Genomic DNA, 10,879 nt, shown 5'->3' with positions numbered 1-10,879 from the left:
AGAAGGGTTCAGAGTATCCTTTTCCGAGTTTTACTTGCATTTGTATATATTGTATTATATATGGATCGGGTCGTACGTTCCTCGGCACTAACATATTATATTTATGGATCGGGCCGTACGTTCCTCGGCACTAACATATTATATTTATGGATCGGGCCGTACGTTCCTCGGCACTAACATATTATATTATAGATGGATTGGGCCGTACGTTCCTCGGCACTAACATATTATATTTATGGATCGGGTCGTACGTTCCTCGGCACTAACATATTATATTTGTGGATCGGGCCGTACGTTTCTCGGCACTAACATATTATATTTATGGATCGGGCCGTACCTTCCTTGGCACTATTATATTATATATGGATCGGGTCGTACGTTCCTCGGCACTACTATATTATATATGGATCGGGCTGTACATTCCACAGGACTATCAATTATATTATAATCTATGCCTATCATACGTCGTAGAGTCTGTTTCTGTCATATAGAGTTATGCAGATATTCTCAGATGTTAGCCACAGATGCACTCTATTATTGAGACTTCTTTTCATGATTAATCTGTACTTGATGTTCTTATGCTTTATATACTCAGTACATATTCCGTACTGACCCCCTTTCTTCGGGGGGCTGCGTTTCATGCCCGCAGGTACAGACGCTCGATTTGGTGATCCCCCAGCTTAGGATTTCCAATCAGTTGTCTTGGAGATCTCCGTTGTTCCGGAGCCTAGACTTTTGGTACAAATCTTCTGATGTATTTATATATGGTTGTCCAGGGGTACGACGGGGCCCTGTCCCGTCATATTTCACTGTTAGTACTCTCAGAGGTCTGTAGACATATGTGTGGGTTGTGTATAAGTTATGTTCAGCTGTCTCTATACGATGTGCTATGATATGATGTTCGTCTGTAGTGGTAGCCTTGTTGGCTTGCATATGATATTGATATGTAGTGGCAGCCTTGTCGGCTTGCGTATCATTTTATGGTTTGATTAGTTGTGACTTCTAAAGAGACAGTTTATCTGGATGTATATATACGTGACGACGTTATGAGCCTTGGAGTTCTTCTGCAAGTTTCCATATTGTTCTTAGATTCAGTTTGACCATATCCAACAGGTACGTACGAGTGTGCAGGTCGGGCACTAGTCATGGCCTACGGGGTTTGGTCGTGACAAAAGTGGTATCAGAGCAGTTCATCCTCGGAGTCTCTACAGACCGTGTCTTGTAGAGTCTTATATATCGGTGTGTTGTGCACCACATCTATAAACAGAAAGCTGCAGGACATTTACGATGTTACCTTTTCTTCATATCTAAGATCGTGCGATAGAGCCCAACCATAGGAAATGAAATCCCTTTCACTAACCCTTGATTTCAGCTGAAGAACGACATCGACAGAAGAAAGCGACTGACGATATTGGCAGTTACAGAGTACGCAGGTAAGCAACGATGTGAAAGATGCATGTTGGATAAGGTAATAATATTGATGTATGATTGACATGTAAAGTTGAAGAATGAAAGGGGAGGTAGATAGGAAGGTATAACAGGACAGATCGGTAAAGGATCAGGTACATCTCGAGGTGTGATATGTGAGGTAAGTTTCGACACCTCTATACTTTTTACTTGAAATTGGGAGCCCTGTGTGGCTATGATATGATATATACGTATATATGTTGGCCCTGTGAGGCATTGTTGGTATTTCCTGCGTACAGGTTTTGGGATAGTAAGAAGTACAGAGGAAACTCTGCCCAAATTTTCCCATAAATAGAAAAAAAAAACAGAGAATGAGATATAGGTTCATAATATGTCTTGAAAGTCGATACCGATAGGGTAAATTTATTATGTTGGATTAAAGCTTTAAGAGATACCCTCCATGTCATCCGTAAAAGGCACAATTCTTACTTGGGAAATTTTATTTTGAAGAAGTATATATGAGCAACAAAGTTTGGAATTCATTTACGGACCAGAATACCTTCCAGCCACATTTTTACCTTAGAAAAGCTCATATTGAAGGGCAAAAACGTCCAGCAATAAGTTTCACTTCATTGGAAGAATACAGAGCATACAACAAGTAGTTTATGAACTAAATGATTCGTTAATGACTCAAGAATAAATCTGGAGGTAAACCATATGAATCAAGCACTAGAAGTCCTGTGGTGCTTGTCGGATTCTAGTTTTTCTTCTGGTGGTGGTTGGAGAATGCCTCATGGCGACATTTTATTAGTTCTTAATAAACTAATTGGAGATGGAATTTGTGGGAGGAAAACTCAAACTTGTGGGCTGTCTAGGATCATGTGTTTCATATGTTGTTAATGAAATGCTAGGATAACTTGGAAGGGCTTGTGACACTAAGGAATGATTTAGAAAAAGGTGACAAATTATGAAGGTATTGATAAGACAGCTTGTGAGATATCAAGGATAAGATTGATCAGAAATGGTAAAGGGTTAAATACACCTACTCCATAGAGTGCAATTAAAACATACTAAGAATCGTGAATAAGGTTAGGAAGTGTTACGTTGTAGGATGGATTACGAACAGGATGTAATGTGAAAATCATAAGGGATGTTATGAAATGATTAAAGCCTAGCGAGGAAGTGACTAAAGGATATGACGTGATCCATGTGATTAAAGTATAAAGGAGAGCTATAGAATAAATAAGAAAGACTTATGAAGTTCTTCTATAGGGAAAGTTTATAATAAAGATTATCTGATAACGGAAATGGTAGCGAGCACAAGAGATGAAGGAGTTAATTGAAGGAAGGAAATTAGAAGAAAGCGAGATAACAATGCAATAATAGGTTATGACATGTATAGCCGGGAACGCGAGTAGTATAAGTGACGGAATTATGAAAGACCAAATTACAGAAAGATGAGCAACGAGGTACAATAAGTGCGAGAAAATGACTGGGATGATAAGAACAAACAGGGATGAACAAAATACAGTTTAAAAATGAGAAAGGGGTTATGCAGAAGTAATGTTCTCCGAAGGATAGAGGAGTAGCATAAGATTCCTCGTGCACAGAATAAAAGATGGACATAGACTGGAGAAATGGTTAGGGAAATCTAAAGGAAGCACCTAAGATAGACGTAATTAATTGAGTACGAGTATAAAAAAAGGGGGAAATATATAGCTACGAACTTAAAGGTGTAGTATGACGATAAGGTGATAAGATAAGACTATCATTAAGATGAACTTTATTTGATTCTGAATAAGTTAGAAGTCGGTACTAGGTACACAACAAGGATAAAAGAGCATAAGGTATAAAGGAGTACTGCATGTATATGACGCCACCTCAGAAACAGTGGAATCCTTAAAGGACAAGGACTGTAGGCTTGATGAACAAAAGATGTATTATAAATTTATTAAAAGAAACAGATGATATAGGTTGGGATAAAGACAATGTTACAAGAAAACTTTGGACACTTATCATCAGGATATAAGTGTTACCTAATTGAGAATTCGGAAAGACTACAAGTACTAAATAATTATGGATTGGAGTGAGTGGAATGTGTCCTTGGAGGAGTTACTATATTGGTTGCATTACTCGATTACAGATTATCAGATGAGATTCTGTACTATACATAGAAAGGTTCTCGTTGCTTTGAGATTTTGTTAAGGTTTTGTATGTGGATAATCAAGTTATTGATTATAAAGAAAAGACATGGATATGGTACAGTATACCAAGTGAATTGGAAAAGGATCAGATGAATTTGAGATTGGAAATAGGGACATGGAGCAGAATATAAACAGATAATGGCATAAGTACACCCTTAAGGGGGGAAGAGGGTGTGAGAAATACAAGTGTAAAATGGAAACAATTGACACTGCAATATATTTGATATGGATAGTTAAACTTCAAATAAGATTCCTTGCCGAAAAAAGTTAGTAAGATCTGAAAGCCATCAATAAATGGGTAGAAGTTAGCATGGTATTTGAGACAGTGCTGAGAATCATTTGTAAAGGTCTTGAATTATATGACATTAGAAAGTGGGTGCTTATGAAAAGAAAGAATACGACAAGAGCATGGAAACGAGTAATTTAAGAGATATTATAAAGGGTAGAATTGCTATACTGGATTAGAGGCTAAGATGTGTGCAATAGAGTTGTTTGCTAATGATATTGTGACTTACAATTAGCAAAGGAGAAGGGATAGAAAAATCTCCTACAGTAGGATATGAGAAAATCAAAGGGCGAATAACGGAAGGGAAAAGAGTATGACAAGAAATGACATGACATAATATGCCGAAAGGGTTATAAGTTGGATTAAGGGAAATTGTGAAATGGATTAAGCGAAACGATCAGAACGAGCTGGTTACTAGAAGACAGTGAATTTAAAGGGAACGAACAAAAGGACGGGCACCTTAAGTTTGGGTTGTAACAGAAGGACTAGTTATGAGCTATATTACTAAAAGGAGCTAATACGGACCTATGGGTCTCAATGAATTTGTGGCAAAGAACACTATGACAAAGGCATCTATCCTATGGTAAGATAGTTATAGACATTGAGCAACGAAGGGAAATTGACCTTTGACATTATGAGGTGATACGACAAGCATAGACGTTAGAATGAAATGGTAAGAGGTATGGACCGAAGGCCAAAAGAGGGACGGAAAGTTCAAGATAGCACTTTGTAAAGTGATGCAAAATGTGAAATAAATTTGAAAAATGGTCATATGACAGGAGAGGGGTAATACCTCAATGTGATGATAGGGGTGCTATAGGGAGAACTACCTATATAAGTGTTCACTCACGATGTGATACAAGTATTTACCTCAAAGAGTGCTCTCGAGAGAATCATTATGAGACATGATTAACATGGGATTTAAAATCCCTTAAGATCATTATGTATTTTAACCTTTGACCAGATATAAGTGAAGCGAGAAGAGACACCCGAAGAGGATTCTAAAGATAAGAAAAACATTCCTGATTATTATGTAATCGCGAGAGGTCAAGAGATGACATGGTATCAGTATGTAATAAATGATTCACATGGTTCATTTAATAATGCGGGTATAGAATTAATGGCTATACAAATAAGGTTATGGGAAGAAGTAACGATGAGGACAAAAGCTGTCTAGACTAATTGAGCAAGAGAAAAGACAGACGGGTCCAAATATCAAGGAGGATCATATTCGGAGAATAACTCACTTATATCTCTGGGAAGCATATTCCTAAGGTGTCAAGGGAGTATTGCAACCGAGAGTCATTACTAAGAAGGAAACTCGTGTTCAACTATTCAAAGGGAATATTATAGATAATGCATGTCAGAGGATTAAAATGATAACTCCAAGAAGGAGGTACGCTGCGGACTACGCGACCTGCATAAAGAGTGGAAGTAGATCTATAAGAATGAGAAGAGAGAACAGGAGGAACCAATATACGATGGTAAACATACCCAAAGGAAAGGCATCTCCTATTCTACAGTGTTACTGGAAAGATGACCCCACAACAAGAAAAACTCGACTTAAGCTTCGAGTATAGATGGATATAGTAAGTTGCAGTCAATTACGAAAGTAGCTAAGTTGTGACCACTTTCTTTGGAAATTCAATATTAACTGAGGTCAGGTGGAGAATGGTATTAAGTTAAGCAAGGAGAGGCACAGCATGATAAAAGAGTAATTGATTCTCCATAAGATCACCATAACCAATATACCTGTACAAGACTTGTTTGACATTCGAGGACGAATGTTCTAAAGGGGGGAAGGAATGTTACATCCCGTGTATTCATGCGTTGGAAAGTGTGCGAGTTAAATGACATTAGTAACGGAAGTGAGGTTATCCCTCAATCTCATAGGTAGTTAGAGTGATGGTACATATGTATCTTAAGGATTTGAAGTTAAACCAATCGAAGAAAATAAGTTTCATCGAGGTTCAACATTTATTTGAATGAAATACGGTCCAAGGTATAATATCCCGTATTTTTGGACTAGAAAATTTAATCGTCCAACATGAGTAAATTTACCCGAGCCCGGAGAATTCGATCATATCCAAAGATGAAAATCAAAGACTCAATGTATAGAAGGAATGGAGTCCCAAAATGATTTAAGACGAAAAAGTGTGACGACGATGATTGAAAATAATATTTTATGTGTGGCAAGTGAGACTATGGATTAGTGTTATATCACATGATTATGATAATGAGTATATGAAGTTTATCCAAAAATGATTTATTATTTAACTAAATTGAGTGAAAAAATTAATTATGTGTAATTGATTAAATGTTGGATTGTAGTGAGATAAAGAAATAAATTAAGTTGATGACATGGTGGTGAGTGGGACACCAATCCATGTGTGCCCTTGACGAGTGCCCTTGAAAGAAATAGATTAAGATATGCTTATGGATGATTAATATTTGGTGGCACCCATAGATTACGTGCAAGTGGATAAACAAAATGGTGCCATGTGTGATTAATCACAAAGGTGATATGAAGCTCTTTTCCTAAAATTAATAAGTACGGACAAAGATATGCGTACATATTTCACATATATTCCTAGAACAACAAATATGATACTCCCTGTACGTAGCAACGTGAAAAAAATTTCATGAGATCAGGTATAATTTTTATTTTTCTCAAGAACAATATTCGGGTTTTGCTCACCGCTTCGATCTTGTTGTTCCGTTTTATCGCGTTGTTGAATTCGGGCTTTCTTCGAAGTGAAGTAAGGTTGAAGAAGAGTATTTCTTGGAATATGAGGTAAGAATTCTCCTCTACTAGATATATTTAAATTCGTCCAGGTCATAGCTAAATTGTGAGAATTGATGAAATAAACGCTAATTGTCATTTGATAGAGTTGGAGTTGGGGGCTATTTTTCTTGTTGTAATTATATGATATAAAGCTAAGATTTGTGGTAAATGATGCCCTTATCATATTGAGAATATTTTTAAGGTTAAAAAGGAAACATAGGAAAAGGTGCTATGGAATATACAGATTGTAATTCGAGTTTGTCGCTCGTTATAGAGCATTATGAAGTTGTTATGGACATGCATGTTGTGTTTTTGAGATTTATTGGATTGTTGGGCTGTTGTGGTGATATACCGAATTGGGAGATACTAATGATATAGGGGAGATGCTGCCCCTTTTCGTTTTAGAATTAAGTTATCAATTAATATATATGATATACGGAAGCCTTCTTAAGTCACGTGCATATTCTTACGATTATTGGTTTGGCATATTAATTGTGGGAGTTCTTGGTTGGACTGCGCTCTTGAACGATGTGAGGTATGTAAAGTTATCCTTTCTTTCATTTTGGCAAGATCCTTATCATATGAACGAATACAGTGAGCAAGCGAGTCCAAAGACTCTATTCTTAGAGAGTGTAGAGATATTTGTATCGTTGGCCTCCTATGTTTTATGTCCATAACTCCCAGAGATTTTTCATATTAGCTTCTTTTGTCACCAGAAGGGTTCAGAGTATCCTTTTCCGAGTTTTACTTGCATTTGTATATATTATATTATATATGGATCGGGTCGTACTTTCCTCGGCACTAACATTTTATATTTATGGATCGGGCCGTACGTTCATCGGCACTAACATATTATATTATATATGGATCGGGCCGTACGTTCCTCGGCACTAACATATTATATTATATTGTGATCGGGCCGTACGTTCCTCGGCACTAACATATTATATTTATGGATCGGGCCGTACGTTCCTCGGCACTAACATACTATATTTATGGATCGGGCCGTACGTTCCTCGGCACTAACATATTATATTTATTGATCGGGTCGTACGTTCCTCGGCACTATTATATTATATATGGATCGGGCTGTATGTTCCTCGGCACTACTATATTATATATGGATCGGGCTGTACGTTCCACAGCACTATCAGTTATATTATAATCTATGCCTATTATTCGTCGTAGAGTCTATTTCTGTCATATAGAGTTATGCAGATATTCTTATATGTTAGCCACAGATGCACTTTATTATTGAGACTGGTTTTCATGATTCATCTGTACTTGATGTTCTTATGCTTTATATACTCAGTACATATTCCGTACTGACCCCCTTTCTTTGGGGGGCTGCGTTTCATGCCCGCAGGTACAGACGCTCGATTCGGTGATCCCCCAGCTTAGGATTTCCAGTCAGCTGTCTTGGAGAGCTCCGTTGTTCCGAAGCCTAGACCTTTGGTACAGATTTTCTGATGTATTTATATATGGTTGTCCAGGGGTACGACGGGGCCCTGTCTCGTCATATTTCACTGTTAGTACTCTCAGAGGTCTGTAGACATATGTGTGGGTTGTGTATAAGTTCTGTTCAACTGTGTCTATACGATGTGCTATGATATGATGTTCGTCTGTAGTGGCAGCCTTGTCGGCTTGCATATGATATTGATATGTAGTGGCAGCCTTGTCGGCTTGCGTATCATTTTATGATTTGATTAGTTGTGACTCCTCAGGAGACATTTTATCTGGATATATATATACGTGACGACGTTATGAACCTTGGAGTTCTTCTGCAAGTTTCCATATTGTTCTTAGATTCAGTTTGACCATATCCAACAGGTACGTACGAGTGTCCAGGTCGGGCACTGGTCATGGCCCACGGGGTTGGGTCGTGACAGATAACCTGACCTGAAATCTGTTTTGGAAAACCACTTGGCACTCTGTAATTGATCAAACAAATCATCGATCCTCGGGAGGGGATATTTGTTCTTAATCGTCACCTTATTCAACTGTCTATAATCAATACACATCCGTAGGGAACCATCTTTCTTTCTCACAAATAGGACTGGTGCTCCCCACGGTGATGAACTAGGCCTAATGAATCCTTTTTCAAGCAAATCATTCAACTGTGCCTTTAGCTCTTTCAATTCTGTAGGATCTATTCGGTAAGGGGGAATAGAAATAGTTTGGGTGTCTGGCAACACATCAATGGCAAAATCAATCTCTCTTTCTGGAGGAAGACCTGGGAGTTTATCTGGGAATACATCCGAAAATTCATTCACCACCGGGACAAATTGGAAAGTTGGTGGCTTGGCTTTAGTGTCATGAACTCGAACCAGGTGATAAATATAGCCTTTAGACATAATCTGTCACGACCCAACTAGGGCCGCGACGAGTACCCGATACTGGTACCGAGCGCCCCTTACCTATCATCTTACCTCTATTACTGAGTGGGCCGTATGAACTATACCATATCTATTTTTTTTTTGCTACTTAATATTAACATTAGCAGCGTAATTATAAACATAAGCTAATAAGCTTTGCTAGCACATTGTACAACGATGAGGGCAACCAAAAGTACAAAACATCTAACTGTACATATCTGTCTACGAGCCTCTAAACATAGTACACATATACATAGGAAGGGTCGAGTACTGCCGTGCCCGAATATATACACAAAAATAGTACCAAGGAAATGAGACTCCGGAACAACTGGAGCGCTACCAAGTACTGCTGATCGAGCTCCAAGAATCAAATCCGCCTACCTGCTGACCTGCGCGGCATGAAACGCAACGTCCACAAGAAAGGACGTCAGTACGAATAGTGTACCGAGTATGTAAGGCATGGAAAATAATACAAACAGAAACATAAGGTATGATTAACAATATTATGGGATCATAGGACATATGGTGATACAAGAAAGTAACCTGTACATAGGAATACCCTTTCAGGCCGGATACCATGCGTGCTTGTCTTTCCCTTAAAAAACATTTCTTTTTCATAGACATAGAAAATGGAACTTATATCATGTCATGTCTTATCATATCATATCATATCGTATCATATCATATGAGATCATGTCATATCATATCGTGTCATATCATATCATGTCATATCGTATCATGTCATATCATATCAGGTCATAGCATAGCACCGAACAATGTCGGCTCGCCCACATAGCACCGAAATACATCGGCTCGCCCATATATCCCGCGTCCGGGCATCCTACGTCCGGGATGATAACGCCAGCTGACCCGGTGGCAATGAAACATATGTCCCTTCCCCTCCCCCATATATCCCTTCCCCCACCCCATGTACATATACATATCGTATATACATATGTCATATAAGCATGCAGGAGAGCCCAAAGAAAATCATGTATCCATCGGAGTGACGTAAGGTCGGTAACCTCCGATTACATTATGGAACAACCGTGATCGCTTTGTCTCGCCTTGAAGGAACGAGTATTTTAAGGCGAGACTATCAACAAGGACTAGCATCAGAAGTAAACATAGTATGAAACCAGGGGCATCATAGACATCAATTCATGTTTTGAAATCTTTAGAAATTAGTGTCATGACCAAGGAATAGAATTAAAGATCAAGAACTAGTTGGACACTTTCATACTCATATTGAATCCTTAGCTTAAGACTCTTAGTCATGGAATCATTCTTGTCATACTTATCATAGACATATTCTCTTCCTTAGCATCATCGTTATCATAGTCATCATAGACATATTTCCATTAGAATGGTACAGTACTTATCGTTTGATAATCGGGATAAGGATCAAAAGTTTCCTTTGGATTCTGCTTCAAAATAAGTCAAGCGGGACAATAAGGAAAATCCGGGAACAATGGGTCCACCTCGGGCCGAATGAGGTAGCGTACACAATTTACATATGTTACATGTCATGGCGTTACTTGTGAGGGTTTTAAGGTAGTCGGGTCCTATTTATGCAAGTTCTAGAGGTTCAGGAGGTTTTTCCAACATTTCACACAATTTTTAATTCAATTCTTCTGAATGAAAAAGAGGTAACTTCAGGTGCGGATTCCGGAGAATAGAGTTGTCCCCAAGGCTCGTATCCGACCTATTACGTCTAAGACATGCCATAGAAGGAAGAGTAAAGCCTTACATACCTCTTTCCGCTCCTTATGCTATTCCAAATTCAAGTTGCAAATCCGCCACAATCTACAAATTGGTCATA

The sequence above is a fragment of the Lycium barbarum genome, chromosome 2, assembly GCF_019175385.1.
Source record: "Lycium barbarum isolate Lr01 chromosome 2, ASM1917538v2, whole genome shotgun sequence".
Classification (NCBI taxonomy): domain Eukaryota; kingdom Viridiplantae; phylum Streptophyta; class Magnoliopsida; order Solanales; family Solanaceae; genus Lycium; species Lycium barbarum.
This window is presented reverse-complemented; position numbering follows the sequence as displayed.